Source organism: Hylobates moloch, unplaced genomic scaffold (assembly GCF_009828535.3).
Source record: "Hylobates moloch isolate HMO894 unplaced genomic scaffold, HMol_V3 SCAFFOLD_3, whole genome shotgun sequence".
NCBI lineage: Eukaryota > Metazoa > Chordata > Mammalia > Primates > Hylobatidae > Hylobates > Hylobates moloch.
This window is the reverse complement of record NW_026652278.1, coordinates 73,207,260-73,225,258: the sequence shown is the minus strand read 5'-3', so window position 1 is coordinate 73,225,258 and position 17,999 is coordinate 73,207,260.

Here is a 17,999-nt window from a genome sequence, read left to right as displayed (position 1 = left end):
TTGGTAACCTTCAGATGGGGTTTCTGTGTGGACGTCCTTTTTGTTGATGTTGATGCTATTCCTCTCTGTTTGTTAGTTTTCCTTCTAACAGTCAAGCCCCTCTGCTGAAGGTCTGCTGGAGTTAGCTGAAGGTCCACACCAGGCCCTGTTTGCCTGGGTATCACCAGTGGAGGCTCAGTTGGAAATGCAGAAATCACCTGCCTTCTGTGTTGATCGCACTGGGAGCTGGAGACCAGAGCTGTTCCTACTCAGTCATCTTGCCAGCCACCTATATGTACCACATTTTCTTTTTCCAACCTACCATTGATGGGCATTTGGGTTGATTTTATGTGTTTGCTATTGTGAACAGTGCTGTAATGAACATATGCATGCATGTATCTTTATAATAGAATGATTTACATTTCTTTGAGTATAAGCCCAGTGATAGGATTGCTGGGTCAAATGGTATTTCTGCTTCTAGATCTTTCTGGAATTGCCACGCTGTCTTCCATGATGGTTGAACTAATTTACAGTCCCAGCAGTAGTGTAAAAGCTTTCTTTTTTCTCTGTAACCTTGCCAGCATCTGTTGTTTCTTGACTTTTTAGTAATCACCATTCTGACTGGTGTGAGATAGTATCTCATTGTGGTTTTGATTCGCATTTCTCTAATGATCAGTGATGAGCTTTTTTTCATGTTTGTTGGCTGCATGAATGTTTTCTTTTGAGAAGTGTCTGTTCATGTCATTTGCCCACTTTTTTATGGGGTTGTTTATTTCTTGTAAATTTGTTTTAAGTTTAAGGGAACAATTCAAAGTGTTTGCAAGAACTGATGGATTTTGAATTAGTTATAACCTTTGAGGGAAAAAAAGAGAAAAGATCTTGATGTTACTTTGGACAACTCACAACTCAATGAAAAAGCCAGAACACAGTGGCCAATTTCATAATTAAAATGTTCAGCCTGATTGAGGAAGGGAAAAAGGAGATGGAAAATATTTTAATATCAGCATGAGAAGTCCATTGAGAGAGGGCCCCCGATCATCTCCTCCCAGAGATACTGGGACCTAAACCAAAAGGGGAGAGAGTCAAGTCCCAGGTTTGTGAATAGCAGCAGGTTCAAAGAGTTTCCCCCTTTTTAGAAAACTGAGAAATAACAGCTGGGAACAGAGTGAGGGGAATCCGAATCAGGAGCTCCCATTTATCTTATTCCATTGGGCAGAAGCCAACAGTCACTCAGCATGAAAAGCCTAAAATTTAAGGCAGAAAGAGGGAAATCGCTTTTTCTGGGCTATGTCTAATTAACCCTTGGAGCAACATGGCAATTTTGTTTTACTGCAATTTTTCACTTAGGAAGACTCCAAAATAAAGATTAAATATGGAGTGTTCATGAGTGGTTATTCTCACCAGGATGTAACAGCAGAGGCCATCAATCCTCCTGCCCAAAGAAGCCAACTGGGGCCAACCAGAACATCTCTGCTACTTGCTAAGGGAATGAGTTTGTTTTCTGGAGCTGCTGCCTGTGATTGCAGTGGAGAAAGATGATCTGAAATGTCAGCCATGAACTTATTGCTGCCCATTCTCCAAAGTAAATAAGAGTTTCCTTTGTCTGGTGTATCCTGACTGTTGACCCTGAAGCTCCCAAAACTAGACCTTGTAAGTAGACACTCACTTTCTTAAGGTTGTCTTTCTGTCTTTCTTGAGGTTTAAGGAAGAGTTTCTTAAATTGTTGGAAAAGCTATTTGAAGAAAAAAAAAGGAAAGAAGAGAAAGAAATCCTTAGCCCACAGATGATCAATTACACTGGGCAAAAACCCATTTGAAAGTCTTCTCAAATAAGCTGTGGAGCTGGTTTGAATGTTTAAACAGACATGACAGCCCAACTTTCTGATGAAAGATCTGCTTTGGCTCCTAGTATAAATAGCTGCATTAGCACCAGGCAGAGAATAACACAATCTCCACCTTGAATATGCCAAATGTCCTCATTATTCAAAAGGCACGCAAACTGGCCAGGTGCTCTGTTTAAATGAAGAGACACTGTGCTACATGAGAGTCAGTGACAGGCATTCTTCAGTTTAAGCACATTAGTTTTACAAAATGTCTAATTTTCAGATGTGATAAGGCATGGAACTACTTATAAGGCTTATCTGGACAAAATGATCTTAAAGACCTCTTCTACCCTTAGTATTAGCCCATGATTGTTTGGACTTCAGGCTGTGTGTATCACGTATCAGAAAGTGGCCTCTACTGGTGAGGTATGATATTGCAGCCCAGCTCAAGTAGTCGTGGTAATTACAGCAAGCGTGTTAAGGGGAGTACTTCATATGATATCAAAATATTTGGTTGAGAATAAAAAGTAAACCCCAAAAAGTCTATGCTGAAACAATCCTTAAATGAGAGATATGCTAAGGTCTGTAGAGTTCTGAAAAGGTGACAAAACATAAACAGCACACCATGACTCAACTTACCACAACTTCCCACACACCAGAGAGAGTAAATGCTGATACAAACACATAAAATATCTTTGATTCAGTATTTTGAGATATGCACTATATCTAATTTTGTAATGAAAGCCAATGGAAAAGTGATTTGTTTGGTTATATTCTTATACAACCAACTTAAAAATGTTTCTGTTGCATGTAACAATCACACTGTGTCCTCTGAGTTTTAAAGAACATACAGTTGGCTTCCAAAGAAAAAAGTCTGACCTGCCAAGATACTTTAAAACCTTGAGTCAGAAGGATGAGGTGTGATGCACAGAAACAGCATATCAGAGTTGGGAGGATCCTAGAAGGCCGTCTCACTCAATTTCCTCATTGTACAGATGGAGAAACTGAGGGCAGAGAGGGGTGATAATGTTCCAAGAGCCTTTCAGTGAGAGGTTAACCTAGTCATGAGTAGATTCAAAGCTTATTGCTACCAGCCCAGGGCTCCTTATAATTTCATAGCCCAGCTCCTGGATTTTCCAATGAAGTTTCTATTTAAATGGATTGTCCTATAATTTCTGGAAAAGATGATTTTCTATTGGAAATTCCATAAGTTCTGCACCAAATTATATTTCCCAGACTGTCCCTACCCCCAGGAAGTGGAAATTGTAGTTATGGGAACATCACACCCCTCTAATCATATTAATCCAGATAACTGTGTCAACATGGCAAGGTGGAAGACCAGGCAAACAAAAGCACTAGAAGGAGGAGCCTATCCTAGCCCACTTTCAGTCCTCTTCTAGTAGGAGAAGCAGCTACCGCTGCCCAGCTTCCAGAACCTCTTCTAGGAGAGAACTTCAGTGCCCTTCAAGAGACAATTACAGTCATCTTAAGGAAAGCAGAATTAGAGGGAACGAGCCTCCATGGACTCCAGAGTTTCTCCCCTCCCAACATCCCTTATGTTCCTCATAATGAATCCTTTCTTTAAACATTACACCCCTCAATTAGCTCATAATTGCTGTCCGTGCCATATGAATTATGCATTGTGCGATGCAAATTCAGGTTCCCTGGCACTAGACAAATCACAAGCTGTTGAAGAAGCTGGAGTAATTACCAAAACAATCCCAGGAGCCCTGGGGAAAATGGACATTATCTGGTCGACAGCCTGTTCTTCTGCCTTGTCTTCCCCACTTTCAGCTTGGTTCACCCCCGACCCCACTCAGCTTCAATACATAGTTGCTGGGTTTTGAGCAAGGACTGCATGCCAACCAAGGTGCTAGCTGACATACATCATGCTTTAACATTTATAGTCTTCAAACTCCTGTGGGGCAGGGGCTACAATTCTACATATCACATGACTTCATTTGAAATACCCTCTCCTCCTGGAATTTCTGAGTTTCACCATGCTGGGGCTTGGGTGAGGTTCACCTTTGCGGTATAAATGGAAAAGAGGGATTATTTCAGCAAGTGACAAATGTCAAGAAAAAGGATGGCTTAAAACTCTAAAAAAAAAAGAAAAGACAAAGAGGGCACTTCAGAAGCACTCAATGTGTTAATTACAAGGCAAATTACATTTATTGAAACTACTTCTTGAAAACCTCTAAAGCAGGGTTAAGATATACATCCAAAAGCATTAAAATCACACTTCCTCCCATATATTCAAATTCACTCATGCAGATTCTCAACAGTCTAACCTTTCATACAATTTTCTCAAAGCAGTTGGTTAATACTGTACATACACAGCATCATATACGTGTGTGTAATGATTATATAGAGTTTAATGGTTATATCAACTTTAATGGTAAGAAGAGGACATGTGTCCTTCCATGATTCCTACCTTCCTTCCACCACCATTTCTATTTTCTAATTTGAAGAGTAACACATCACTGCAATTATGCTCATATCTAGGCTGTTTCAACAAGATATATACAGATTTTTATATCCTAAGCATTTGCAGCAAAACAAATTATTCTCTACAAGTTCATTCAGCTTAAGGAGGCAAATGTTTCTCTCTAGCCACTATGAGTTTTTGAGATAAATGTATAGCCTTGTCTTCTTTGCCCTGCCCATCTTTCATGAAAATCATGCTATGCTAACTGCTGCTTCAAACTTTTAATTATTGTGAATTTCCTCATTAATTTATTCATCCTTTAAATGTTTATTTAGGACCTATTATGTGACAACACATTGAGCTAGGAACTGGTGTTGCCAAAGATAAATAAGGCATATGTGGTCTTGTTTGTTTGTTTCTTTCTTTCTTTATTTCTTTGATGGAGCTTCACTCCTGTCACCCAGGCTGAAGTACAGTGGCACAATCTCGGCTCACTGCAACCTCTGCCTCCTGAGTTCAAGTGATTCTCCTGCCTCACCCTCCTGACCAGATGGGATTACAGGCACCTGCCACCATGCCTCGCTAAATTTTGTATTTTTAGTAGAGACAGGGCTTCATGAAGTTGGCTAGGCTGGTCTTGAACTCCTGACCTCAGGTGATCCACTTGCCTTGGCCTCCCAAAGTGCTGGGATTACAGATGTGTGATCTTGTTTCTAAATAGCTCAGGGTCTAGAGCTTATAGAAGGCCACTTTAGCTTGAACCAATTACATGTGTTTAGGGTTCAGGAAAGTAAAGGGCTCTGAAGAGCCTGGCTTGAGTTCAAGTCCTAGAGGCACTACTTACTAATTATAAGGCTCAGTTTCCTCATCTGTAAAATGGGAGTAAGTGACAGTATAAACATGTGGTGTAATGAGCACTCTTTGCATAACATTTTGGAATCCTTTTATGCTTCTTGAATGTCATGCATGTACCAATTTAAATTTTTACTTTAAAAAATGAACAAGCAGACACTATTTTGAAATGAATGCTGACATGGAATGGATCCCAGGGACTCCTTTTTCCTCCTGCTCTCTGTCCAAGGACAATTCACCTAGCTTGTCTGATTCCCACTCTCTTCATCAGACAAAAGGTAAAATTGAACAAGTGGCCTTTAAGGTAGCTTTGATATTGAAAAGTCAATGATTTTATTTGTAGGTAACAAATCATAAACCCCTCTGGTGGTCTTCCTATGGGCAGGAAATCTGATTGGGGTCAGCTCAACGGGGTAGAAGAAGGGTTATGATGGGTGGGCGTTGCCTAGCGGCTTGTGAGTGATGTGTCCTAGAGAGGTGCCAAGAGAGGGAGCCAAGGCCAGGAATTGAGAGACATAAGATCATGTATCAAACTTGACGGGTGAAATAGAGTTTAAATAGAAGAGCAACATCACAGTTGGTAGCACAGGAGCTCAAGAGATTGATGTAGGGTCCAGGCAGATGAAGCCTGTTTCTTCACATGGAAATTTGTTCATTCATTCACTCATCCAACAAATAGTTAGTGCCTATTTAGCCAGTCCATGCGAAGTATTTGGCAAGCGGTATGAACAAACAGGCATGGCCTTTGTCCTCATGAGGTTGACAGTCTAGTGAGAGAATCAGACATTTACAAAGAAACACTTAGGACTATATAATTATCAGCCCTAATGACTGCTCTCACAGACTATCCCAGGCTGTCCTAGAAGCAGAAAAAGCAGACTAGATCTAGTCTGCAGGCAGGGAACCAGTCCAGGAGGAAGTGACATATAAGCTGTGATATAAAGGATGCACTGGAATTAACTAAGTCAAGTCAAGTGACATGAATGACATGTCCAGTGAGACTCTATTGTGTATAGATTTGGGTGTTTCCAGCTTAGAGTGGAAAGGAGTGGGGAAATTCCTTAAAAGGGCTAATCAAAACATAAATGTGACACATTTTGTTTTCATCAATAAATGGGCTTATATAAATAAACAGAGAGCATCAAAATATTTATTGTATCAAAGTTTCCAAGACTGTTGGAGCAATGACTATTTCTTGTGGAGAAAATCAGAGTTGATCCAGGTTCTTGCTTTTCATGAGTGGACTCTCCCAGCATTTTAAGAGCAGTGGGTGAGTTGGTCTTCCAAGCAGAAGCTGGACATGAGCCCTGGTTAACCTTAAATGGACTCTCTCCCCTCATCCCCTCTCCCTGCCCATGACCCTTCCTGAGGGCCACTGTTTCTCTGCTCACAGAGAGGATAGAAGGCAAGACACGAGGGAGATGCAGATTCATAAACTTTACAATTATGCTAGTGCTTTCCAAGTGTGTTAAATAGCAAAGTCATTTCATTAAATGTTAATAAGTGTTACGTGGGTTCAGAATGCAATAATTCTGGCAAATGTATTAAACAGTTATGCAAGCTTTTGTCGCAGGTCTTATCAGAGCCTTTGATATTTTGTAATGTGCACTGTAAGTCTCTAATTGAGGATACAACCTGTAATATTTTCCAAACATATTTGACCACAAAACATGCTTTCCCTGGAATATTTCTTGGGTGTGTCATTCTTCAGAATTCATTTTGGTAAATACTGTTCAAATGAGTAACTGAAAGTTAGGGTTTAAAAGTCAAATGGATTGGGCCAGGCACGGTGGCTCATGCCTGTAATCCCAGCACTTTGGGAGGCTGAGGCAGGCGGATTGCGAGGTCAGGAGTTCGAGACCAGCCTGGCCAACAGGGTGAAACCCCGTCTCTACCAAAAATACAAAAATTAGCTGGGCATGGAGGCGTGCACCTGCAATCCCAGCTACTCAGGAGGCTGAGGCAGGAGAATTGCTTGAACTCGGGAGGCAGAGGTTGCAGTGAGCCAAGATGGCGCCACTCTATTCCAGCCTAGGTGACAAGAGCGAGACTCCATCTCAAAAAAAAAAAAGGTGAACTGGATCTTAGAGGCCACCTTGTCTGAACTTCCACCTAGAGAGGAATATGAATAAAAACCCACTGAGCTAAGTTCATTTCTTTGACATTTTTCCAGGCATATCTCTTACACTGTGAATGTCGTTAAGTTGTAGGAGAGAACAGTGCTGTAAAGGAATAAGGAAATCCCTGCACTTTACCAGGTAACTATGGGCAAGTCCCTACTCTGGCCTTCAGTTTCTCTAGAGGTTCAATGAATACCATGCATCTTTGGGTTGCTGAAGATTCAATGCTGTATGAAAAGCACCTGATACTGAGCAAGTTACTAGATTTCCCCCTTCCCACCCTGAAAAATAAGCATCATGCTTTACATAAATACTGCACGCAAATATTCTATATGCAATATGCAAATATTCAAGACATTTTTTATAATGATGGGTTTTGTCCTTGTCCCTAAGGGAACATATTAATGCAAAGTAAAACACTCTGTTCAATTCTGCTGGTTTAGATGATGCCTCGTACTCCCAGGAAGCTCTTCTATTTTATAACCTGGTGTTAAACTTCATTAAATACAAATACTCTGGAGTTTATCATCCTTTATAGGAACCTAAGCTTCAGAATTAGAGCATTTCAAAGTTTGGGCTCCCTTATGTTTTAGAAAAGTAGAAATAGACTGTACAAGGGGAAGTGACTTGTGAAAGGTTACCACATGAGCTAGAAGCAATTGCAGCCCCAGGTAAGCTAGTCATGTCTAGCCTGGGGCCTTTTCTCCAAATAAGCAACTCCTCATTTCTTTTCTTGGAAACTTAAGCTCCAACATGCTGAAGTGTTTGCTCTTGAATTCTCTTACCTGTGGAAACCAGGAAACTCAGAGGGATTTTTGTCTTCTCACTTATTTGAGAAGATGCAGTTTGTTGAAAAGAGAATATATATCAACAATCTGAGTTGGGTGTTTTATGCCAAACAGAGGATTCAGCATGTTTTAGTGGGGTTTGAACTGGAGTCCAAGCTGGGCACAGACCTCTCTCTTTCCGCAACTAATGAGAAAGGAAGCAAAACACGCTTGACTGTAGGCGAAAGTCTCCTTTCTGTTGTACACATAGGGGAACAGGTGCCAGGCCATGGCCCTGACAGTTATGCAAATCAGTTGTGCAGATTTTAAAAACAAAAACAAAGGTAAACTGACTCTATCTGAGCATAACATTTTATGCAACATGAGCATAAATAACAAGATTCTTCGCTTCTTACTCTCTGGTACTCATGCAGGTGACAGCTTGGGCAGCGCTGTGGGTGGAGCCGTAATAGACTGGAGCTTGTGGGTCCAGCTTCTAAAGTTGCTCCTCGTGTGACCTTGGACAAGTCACACTTCCTCCTCTCTGATTCCTCATCTGCTTTGTGGGGGATGTAGCTGCTTGCCTTTTTACAAAAATTAAATGAAAGCCTGGAACCAAACATTCACTCCAATATCTTTTGCTACTCCAAGGCAGGAACCAGGCTCAGTGCTGTAGATGAATGTGATGGTCCTTTGCCCACAAGGGACTCCCCTCCCCCACCTCAGCTGTACTGGGCACTCTCACTCCAGATTCTGTAGTAGGTGTGCTCATCATGAATCCCAGCAAAGTCCTTGCAAAACAGCACAGATGTGCAATGCAGGCATTTGCGATTCACTGAGATGAGGTGTTTGTTTGTTCTGGGCCCACATCGGAGACCTGGGTTTTGCAGCCATTGTGTTCTGGGGTCCATGAGCTGAAGAAGGGATTCTGTGAGTGATAGTCTGGTTTGCTTGAGCAAAGATCCGAGAATCTGCCAGGTAAGGTTTCAGACAGATTCCTGAAACTATTTTTAAGAAGGAACTACTCTGGTGGTAAATGCTAAGTGAGTGTGTCTCCAGTGGGCAGGTCCTGGGATTGGCCTCCAAATGTGACAAGGAGACTTCAAGAGGCTATCAGGGGACATAGGGTTACAGTTAACATAAGCAGTACAGTGTTAGAGGATCTTGAAAGGCCCAGGCCTCCTCACTTCTATGGTGACACCAGAGAAGGCAACCAGGTTTAGACATCTCAGAGATCAAATGGTTCTATAATCACCCCCAAAAGGTGGCTAGAATATTTTCTTCCAACCTGGAAAGTAAAATCCTAAATTCAGAAAAGACACCCCCTCTCCCCGCCCCACCCAGAGGCATCAGAACAGGCTTGGGATGGGCTGTAGATGTCATCTTGACCATCTCTAATGTTCCAGGTGAGGAAACTGAGGAAGGAGGACTTGCAAGAGGACACACAGTGAGTTAGTAGCAGGGCTGGTTCTGAAACCCAAACTTGATTCTGGAGACAAGCTGGAGAGAGTCAACACCTGGAGACTGAGCTCTCTGAACACCAGCCAGTAGGGGGAGCTCCGTCTCACGGGTGGTGCTCAGAGTGTCTCCTGGCAGGTGACACAGTGCCCTGGTTAGGAAGTGGGTTGAAGGCGCATCTGTAAATCCAAGGCTGACAGAGGAGGCTCTGTTGTCCTATATTTCTCCTCTGTAAAAGCCCCTGCCCACCCACCCCAACGAGTTCCTCCTGGGTCCCTGGGAGCCATGAAAATTGTCCTGTCCAAGTTGAAGGCATAGAAGTGCCTCCTGAAACTTGTACGTGAGTTTGTTACTCTCTGCTGGAACAATGATGGGGCAATTACCTGTCTAAATACTCTCAGGGAGAGCATTGGCAGAGTGGCTTCCGGGGTACGGGTAGGTGGAATTCAGAGTGGGCATGGGAGAGCATTTTTAACCAGAGAAATGTGTCCATTCACCTTTGCAGACATTTACTGAGCACCTACTATGTGCCGGGCACAGGACGTTCACCATCCCAGACATCTAATCAATGCCACGGCAGATAACCTTCTTTCTGAATGTCAGCCGCCCAATCCTGGGCTTTGTGCTGGCTCTCTTTCTTCCTCACTCTCTTTCTTTCTTTCTTAAGCCACCAACAAAACTCTGACCTCTCCCCACACACACAATGCAGGCAGTCACTCATGCATTAACAACCACCAGGCCCCAAAGGTCGTTTCTATGACAACCCCGGGGTCCTTAATGACCCTGGCAGGCCAATGATTTTGTTTTGTTTGAGAGCGAAGGAATAATAAGTCAGTCCACCTCGCTCGGGCGCTCGCCTCTCTCCCCGTCGCCCCCCTCCGCCGCCTCCGCTGATATACTGTTCATTATCTGGCTGCTGCATCAGCCCCAGAGACGGGGCGGCAGCCAGCTCTGAAAGACAAGAGCCTGGCTGCAGACAAAGAGCTGTAAAGGACCGAGTGTGCCCTGCAACCAGGGCTTCCCCGGGGTTCATTAATTCCATCGCCCGCTAGAAAGGAGAGTGGGAGCAAGGGCCCTGGGGTCCTTGGTTCCTAGAGTCCAATGGCACCCGCATGAACCCCAAATCTCCGAGCAGCTCTTTAGAAAGAAGCGTGTGTAGGGCCCTATTGGGAGACCTCTCTACCCAGGAGGTGTGCCCAAGTCGCCGCCAGCTAGCACGGCTCCCTAAGGCGAGACGTATCATTTTAATGATGGGATGAACAAGGCAATTAATGTGCAGCCCCACCAGCTTCCGTATGGATCATCAGTAACTCGGGAGGCTGGGCCTGATCACCCAGACAAAGGAGGGCAGCATGGCGTCGCAGCTGATTCCCGTCCACTGGCCCCGGTGGGGCGTTGTCCTCTGGGTTCTCCAGTTCCGGATTTCTGGTTCTACCCTGAGAAATTTCCTGGGAAGGAAGCTTTCACTGTCTTCTGATCTTGGGGCAAACAGGCCTCCAGCTTGTCACATTAATTTTCAAACATGATGTTCGGCAGCCTGGGATTTTGCTAGCAGACACTTGGAATTATTTTTGTTGTGTGTGCACAACTGAAATCCCCTAGAATAAGTCATTATCCTCTTTAAAAAAAAAAAAATCAGCTCCTACTGGCTGCCTGGTGGCCCAATCAGCTGACTCATTTTCCATGCTTTCCCTGAAGTAATTAGCGTTTTCATTTTTCCCAGCCTGCCTATTAGATAAACTCCAGGATCCCATTCGGTGGAAGCACATTTTTGTGAGTTGACTTGCCTCAGCCTCTCCCCAAGAAACGAAAGAAGAAATCTGGAGAAGGGCACAAAGAGATGTGTGATTTAGGCTCCTGTTCTCTGACGCGGACTGTTTATTAATCAAGGAGATCGATAAAGGGGGGTGTGCTGTGGCCAGGGTAGGGGGGCACCGTGAGTGGACACCAGCATCAGCTGTTGACCCTAGCACAATATTGGGAAAGGGTATTTGGTCATTCAGTAAACAGTTACTGAGCACCTCTTGGAGCTCACAAACCCCGGGGTGCAGAAACACGGTGCTCCTTTTAACAGTGGCAGCACCCGCTCATACCATGCCCTCTCTAGGGTTCATTTCTCCTCTGTTGAGTGAGGGGCTGGCTCTAGATGAGAAGTGGAAAACTCTGGGGTCGCGTGGGCCAGGAGACAGTGTCAATGGGGGTGTGCAGTGGGCCTAGGCGTGAGGACTTGGGCAGGCTGGAGGGCATTGAACCTGTCTAAAATGGGCAGCCACGGGTCAGCTCCAGCACTTGCTGTGTTCCAGCATGTAGGAGCAGGATGGCCACAGCTCCTGAGGGTTTCAAGAGAAGACAGAATTTGGAATTATTAAAACGTGAAATCTGCACATTTTTAGATGTTTTCAAGTGTATCTAATTTTTTAGAAGATTATGCTGATCAAAGAAACACATTTGGATGAAGCAAGTGGTGCCAGGACCACCAGTTAGTTGCTGTGCTCTAGACTTTTGTGATTTCAAGTGCGGTTGAGTGAGCAGGTATAGCAGCAGCTGCTGGAAGCTTGTGAGGCATGAGGATTCTCAGCCCTTGCCCCAGATCCCCTAAATCATAAACTGGATTATCCCTATGCACGTTAAAGTTTGGGAGGCAATGCAGTGAACCCTCAAGGTCTTTGAAATGGGCTGAGACATCTCTAGCATTTTCTCTGAGTACAGATTTGCTCACTGTACCTCCTGTGCACACCTTTCGTCGTAATCCAGGAAAGAAAAGAGTCCCGTCAGAGTATGAGACCAAAGTGTGTGGGCTCAGCCGAGGGGCCCTGGGGGCTTGTCTGTTAGAACCTCTTCCTCAGCAGGGGGAGAGTTCAGCTGTCCAGTACTGAGAGCTGTTTATTCTCTTCTCCAGGAATGTGGCTGCTGAGTCTCATCATAAATGTAATATTTTTTCTTTCCTCATTTCCTAGAATTTGCAGTCATTGGCACAACTGACCATGGTTCTTTCCTGAAATTCCCTCCTCCAGTGGGTCCCTCCTCCAATGGTCCCTAAACATTATCCTGGTTTGTAGCCCAATTATTCTAAAGCCTTCAGTCTCCTCTTATGTTTCTCCTTCCTTCTCTAACATTCTAAATGCAGGCTGTTCCCCAGATCTTCTGAGGTCTTTTTCTGTCTCCATCACAAGAGTGTTCCTCTAAGCACTTGGACTTCCAAATCCACTCTCTTGGCTTCCATCGCTCTGAGAGGCAGTGGTACTTTTCAACTGCTTGGTCCCATTTCAGGCTGAAATAATCTAGAAGGAAAACATCACCCTTGCCCTAGAGCTCATTCTACTCCTGGTTGCATGCTCACTTTTAGTAGCCCAATCACTCAGGTTCCAGACTGGACAACAGCCAGGCATAACAGAAGGAAGTGAAGTCTTTGCCTGGTGCCAACCATTCAACCTAAGTTTCACATGGACTATTCTGGGAGTAAGTGATCTACAAACTGACAAATCAGCAAGTTGATTTTATGAGCTTACCTTGTTTTCAACTCTCTTATTATTAACATTTATTTTCCACCTTTCTCTGGTCCAAATCCAAAAGTTGCCAAATGTGGTTGATCCGACCTCCTGGATCTCCCTTGCCACATGCCACCTCTGTTGCCCCAGGCTGCATCCTCACCTGCGTTGCTGCAATCACTTCTAGGGTTGAGCCTGTCCAGGAACCTCCAGGTTACTCTGCCCAAGGAATAGTGCTAAATGAAACTCTGCTTGTTTAAAACCACCAATGTGCCCTCATGCCCCCTCAAGGAAGCCGAGTCTTCATCTTGATTTTCAAAGCCCTACACAACAGGACCTCAATGTGTCCTGCATGCTTCTGCATCACACATGCCAGATCCTCCAGACAAGTGAAAGCTGGGAGTTTTCGTGCTACTAACTAGCCCAGGACACTTCCAATAGCTGGAATGTTCTTCTATCAAGTTCACCTAAACACCTGCAAGTTGGTTCTGGCTCCCCCAGGCAGCAGGTATCTCCACTCCTCTAAGTTCGGTGCTACTTTGTTCCTTCCCTCTGTGTCACATCATGGCTATTGGTATTAGTCAGCTCAGGCTGCTATAACCTAAATACCGCAGACTGGGTGAGTTAAACAGCAGGGGTTAATTTTCTCACATCTGGAAGCTGGTAGTCCAAGAACAAGGTTCCAGTCAGTTCAGTGTCTGGTGAGGCTCTCTTCCTGACTTGCAGACAGCCACCATCTCACTTTCCTCAGTGCATGCTCAGTTTGGGGTGTGGGCTAGGGAGCACTCTCTGGTGCCTCTTCTTACAAGGACACTAATCCTGTGGGATCAGAGCCCCACCCTTATGGCCTCAATTAATTTTATTTATTTCCTTAGAGCCTTCATCTCCAAATACAACCACACTGGGGGTTAGGGCTTCAACATATGAATTTGAGGGAAGCATAAACATTCAGTCTGTAACAGGTATCTTGCTTTAGTTGTTTGTGTGTGCATCTTATTTCCCCTTCTAAGTCCTAAGCTTTCCAAGGACAGCGTCTGTGTCTTGTGTATTCAATGATACCATTCATATAACAGGTGCTCAGCAAATATTTGTTAGATGAATTTGCCAACAAAGTCTCCACCACCCTCTTCTGCATCATCTGAACCCAATAGTAACCTGAATGGCGCCGGGGCTTTTTACTTCAGTGCCTTTCCCATTATGCACCTTCTCTGTTCACCTGGAATGCAGGAGTTAGCTCATCCAATACTTCTTTTAGAAACTCTACCTGACTCTGTCAAGTACATTGAGGGATTCTCATCAGCCTGGTGAGCACCTGCATCTCTGTATTTATTGCTTATATGCAATATATGATCCATCTCTTCAGTTGAGTTCCTTAAGAGCAGAGATTGGGGCTTTTTATTCTTGTGTACCCAGAGCCTGGCATGTTGCTTGACAGCGAATAATAGCACAATTAAATACTCATTGAAAGAAGGAGTGAATGAAAACAGGAAGTTTAAAAAAGATTTTCCTATCATTCCTATAACCTACTTGAAATTGCCTTTTAAAAGCAAATTTATTATAACATTTCAGACAATTGCTTTACATGGATGTTCACAAGATATTCTTATTTCAGATCCCATGACAATGGGAAAAATGATTAGTATACAGAGAAGATGAAAGAAGGGAAATTGGAGATGTATATTAAATTTGAAAAGAAAATTTTCCAGTAACAGTAGCTCCTTGCCATTCTTGAGAAATATGTTACAAAACCATCATAAATACTCAAGTTCACTTATTCCAGTGCAGCATGTAGTTTTCATCCAGAAGATTGTGGGTAAAATGTATGTGACTCCATCAGCTCCATAACAGTTCTATTAAGAGTAACCATAAAAGATAATATTAACACTTGTGCTAGGCAGTCTGCTAAGCCCGATTAACGTATTCTCATTTAATGTCCACGACTGTCATGAAAGGTCAAAATGATTATTATTCCCATTTTCCAGTTGAAGCAACTGAGATCTGAAGAGGTCAAGTAACTTGCCCAAGAACATGAAGCTTATACATAGCAAGGGTGACCAACCATCTCAGTTTGTCCAGGATATGGAACTTTTGGTGCTAAAATTGGGAAAGTCACAATGTAGGTGACAGAGGATGAGTTAAAAGCCAGTGTCTGATGTCAGATCTTGAGCTATTAATAGCTATTGAATATCTGTTTGGTAAATATTTCAGCTACCGTGTTTATAAACTAAGATGAAATTTTTGAAGAGACCGGTTCAAAAGTGCTATCTTGCATTGTAAAGTATACAAGTTTACATGCTGAGACTGGAAGTTCCCTGAGGGCGGGGACTCTGTCTTGTTTCTCCTCCTTTATTTCATCGTCCCAATATGAGACCTTGCACAGAGCAAGTGTTTAAGAAGAACTTATTCAATGTGAAGTTCTTTCCCTACCACCAAAAGACAAAAACCCCAACCCATCACTTGGCTCATGTGCCATACTCCATTTCTGTTCTTTCTCTCTCTCGACTTTTCTCCCAATGTGCACACTCAAACTGCTGCTTTTCTGCTCATTATTCCCCCAGGTTCCCCAGCTTCTCAGCTACACTGAAGAACATAGCCCCCAGAGCAAGATTCCACCCTCACTTTGCCCCTTTCCATTTTAACTCTGTCCTATAAACTCCCTTTCAAGTCCTAGCTTCCTCTTTGCCCTCCCAGACCCCTCTAATGGGGAATTATTTATTTGGTGTGCCCACTCTGGGTGCCAGAAACTTCATAGCAATTGCCAATTAGCGTGCAGGTCAATACATGATGATGTCTTTGTGTTTTCCCTTATTTAGGACTTTGTGACTTAGGATTAGTCAACATGTCAGACTACTAATTGTTCAAGATCCATTTCCCCTTCTCCCACTGGATTAGAATGTTTATTAGGGTGTGTGGCTGCTCTGAATCAGGACTATGCTTCCCAGTCATATTGCGTGGCCATGTGACTAAGTCCCAGTCAGTGGGAGGTTAGCAGAAGTGCCTGTCCTGTGATAACTTCCAGGTCCTTTCCTTGAGAGACCTGGAGTGCACCCTTTACCTCTTTCTTCATCATTTTCTCTCTCCTGGAACATAAATGCCTTGGACTATGAGAGCAAGGGCCACACTGCAGAGATGGTGAGATAGAGATCTAGAAAGTTCCTGGGTCCCTGACCCAATGGGACCCAATATTGGCCCTTGATTTGCCTGCCCAGACTTCTATATAAAAAACAAACAAGCTTTTCTCTTATGTAAGCCATAGTCTTATTTTACCTTCCAGTTAGCTGCAGTTTTAATCCCCACTAAAATAGTTGAGAATGATGGAGGATGCTGTGTGAGATGGAGTATGTGTTCCCTTGTGTTCAATTGCACAGAGGAAACACAGAAACATTGACAGCTCCGGGGTTAATGTTGTAGAGACAGAAAAACAAAAGACCTTGGGATGGCCATGGGATTGTCTGCTTCCCATCTTTGGTTTGGTGTCATCTTCTCATCCCCTGTACCCCTCGCTGTCCCATGTTCCCCAATGCCTTGTGTTGGAATGGCCATGTCTGGGTTTTTATTCCAACTGCAGATGGCGTCTTCAGCTATCATCACACACAGTTTACACATTAGATGGAAATTCTCCACCAACTCCTTGTTTCTAACCCTGGCTATCCCCATTCCTACTGGTCAGCATGCGTCATGACCATCAGATGCTGGAACTGAGAAGACTTACCCTTTGCGACACAGTTCACTGAGTGCATATGCGAGGAGCAATTTCTCTGGCTGAGCCCCTCTCCATTCTCCACTGGCACTCTGCTGCACTTCCGAGCTACATTACAGCAGAAGATAAGATGTTTGTAGCTCCTGATTTTTTAATGTTTCCCCTTGGGAAAGAAGGAATTTCCAAGGTAAATACTACCTGAAAAGGCCTTCTGAAGGTGCTGCAGTAAAAAAAATCTGCCCTCCATCCACCAAATCATCCTGGACTGGTGGATTCTGTTCCAAGCCCATGTAAGTGACCCAAGTTCCAGATGACAATAGCCTGGCCTCTAGGAGTATCGAGCACGCAGCCAAGTGAGCTGCCTCCGAGTCAGGGCTTGGATCCTGACTATTATCCTGTCTCTCATTTCTCCTCTCTTGGGCACATGCTGTCTCTTACCCTTTATAATATAAAGCTTATATTAGCTTTAACCAGTAGTTTGTTATGTAAAATGTTCCACATGACAGCTCAGCTTTGCCCTAATTCCCCCATTTCCTGCAACCTCTTAAAGATCTTTCTTAATGTCCTTGCTCTGTAATCCATTAATTTCTATTTTATGAGTAGAGACTTCCCTTGATATTTCTTTGCCACTAATCTTTTTTCCCCTTCTTTCTTGGTCTTTTTTTTCCCCTTGTCTTGACATCCTCTTTATCAAGCTCTGCTCCATATTTGATCCAAACCTCTCTTGTTTTCATTGAGGTCTGTTGCTCAACATTTCATCCTCCTTGGAAATGAACAAAGCAAATGATCAGGATGGCCTTCCCAGAAACAAACCAAAAGCCAAGGAAAATTTTCTTCCTAAAGCCTGAGCTCAGGGTGGGACCCAGCTAAAAATGCCCACTTCACTTTCTCATACCTTTTTCCTTCCCATGCCTCCCGTGAACTCCATGACCCTCTTTGTCCCTCTCTCCTGGCGCCGATAATGTGGATCGAATTTAATCAGGTTCTCCCTTCACCTCCCCTACTGTGCATTGAGCTCTGTGTAATCAGGCATCATGTCTTGTGCTTTTTTCTCCTTGGGGCCAAGCAGTTCCTGGCACATAGTAGGCTTGGCATAAACATTGAATTATTAGATACTGTAAGCCACTCAGCTTTCTTTCTTTTAAATCAATAATCTTATAGTTATGACATAATAAGCTGATAAATGGAACTTCAGCAAAATTAAAAACTCCTGCTCTTTTTCTTAATAAAATGAAAAAAAGGAAAACAAGGCACTCACTTGGAGGAAATATAGAACTTGTATCCAAATATTTGAAGAACTTCCAAAAATCAATAATAAGGAAACAACCCAATAAAAACCTGAGCAAAATATCTGAATAGAGGCTTTACCAAAGAAGATGTATGAA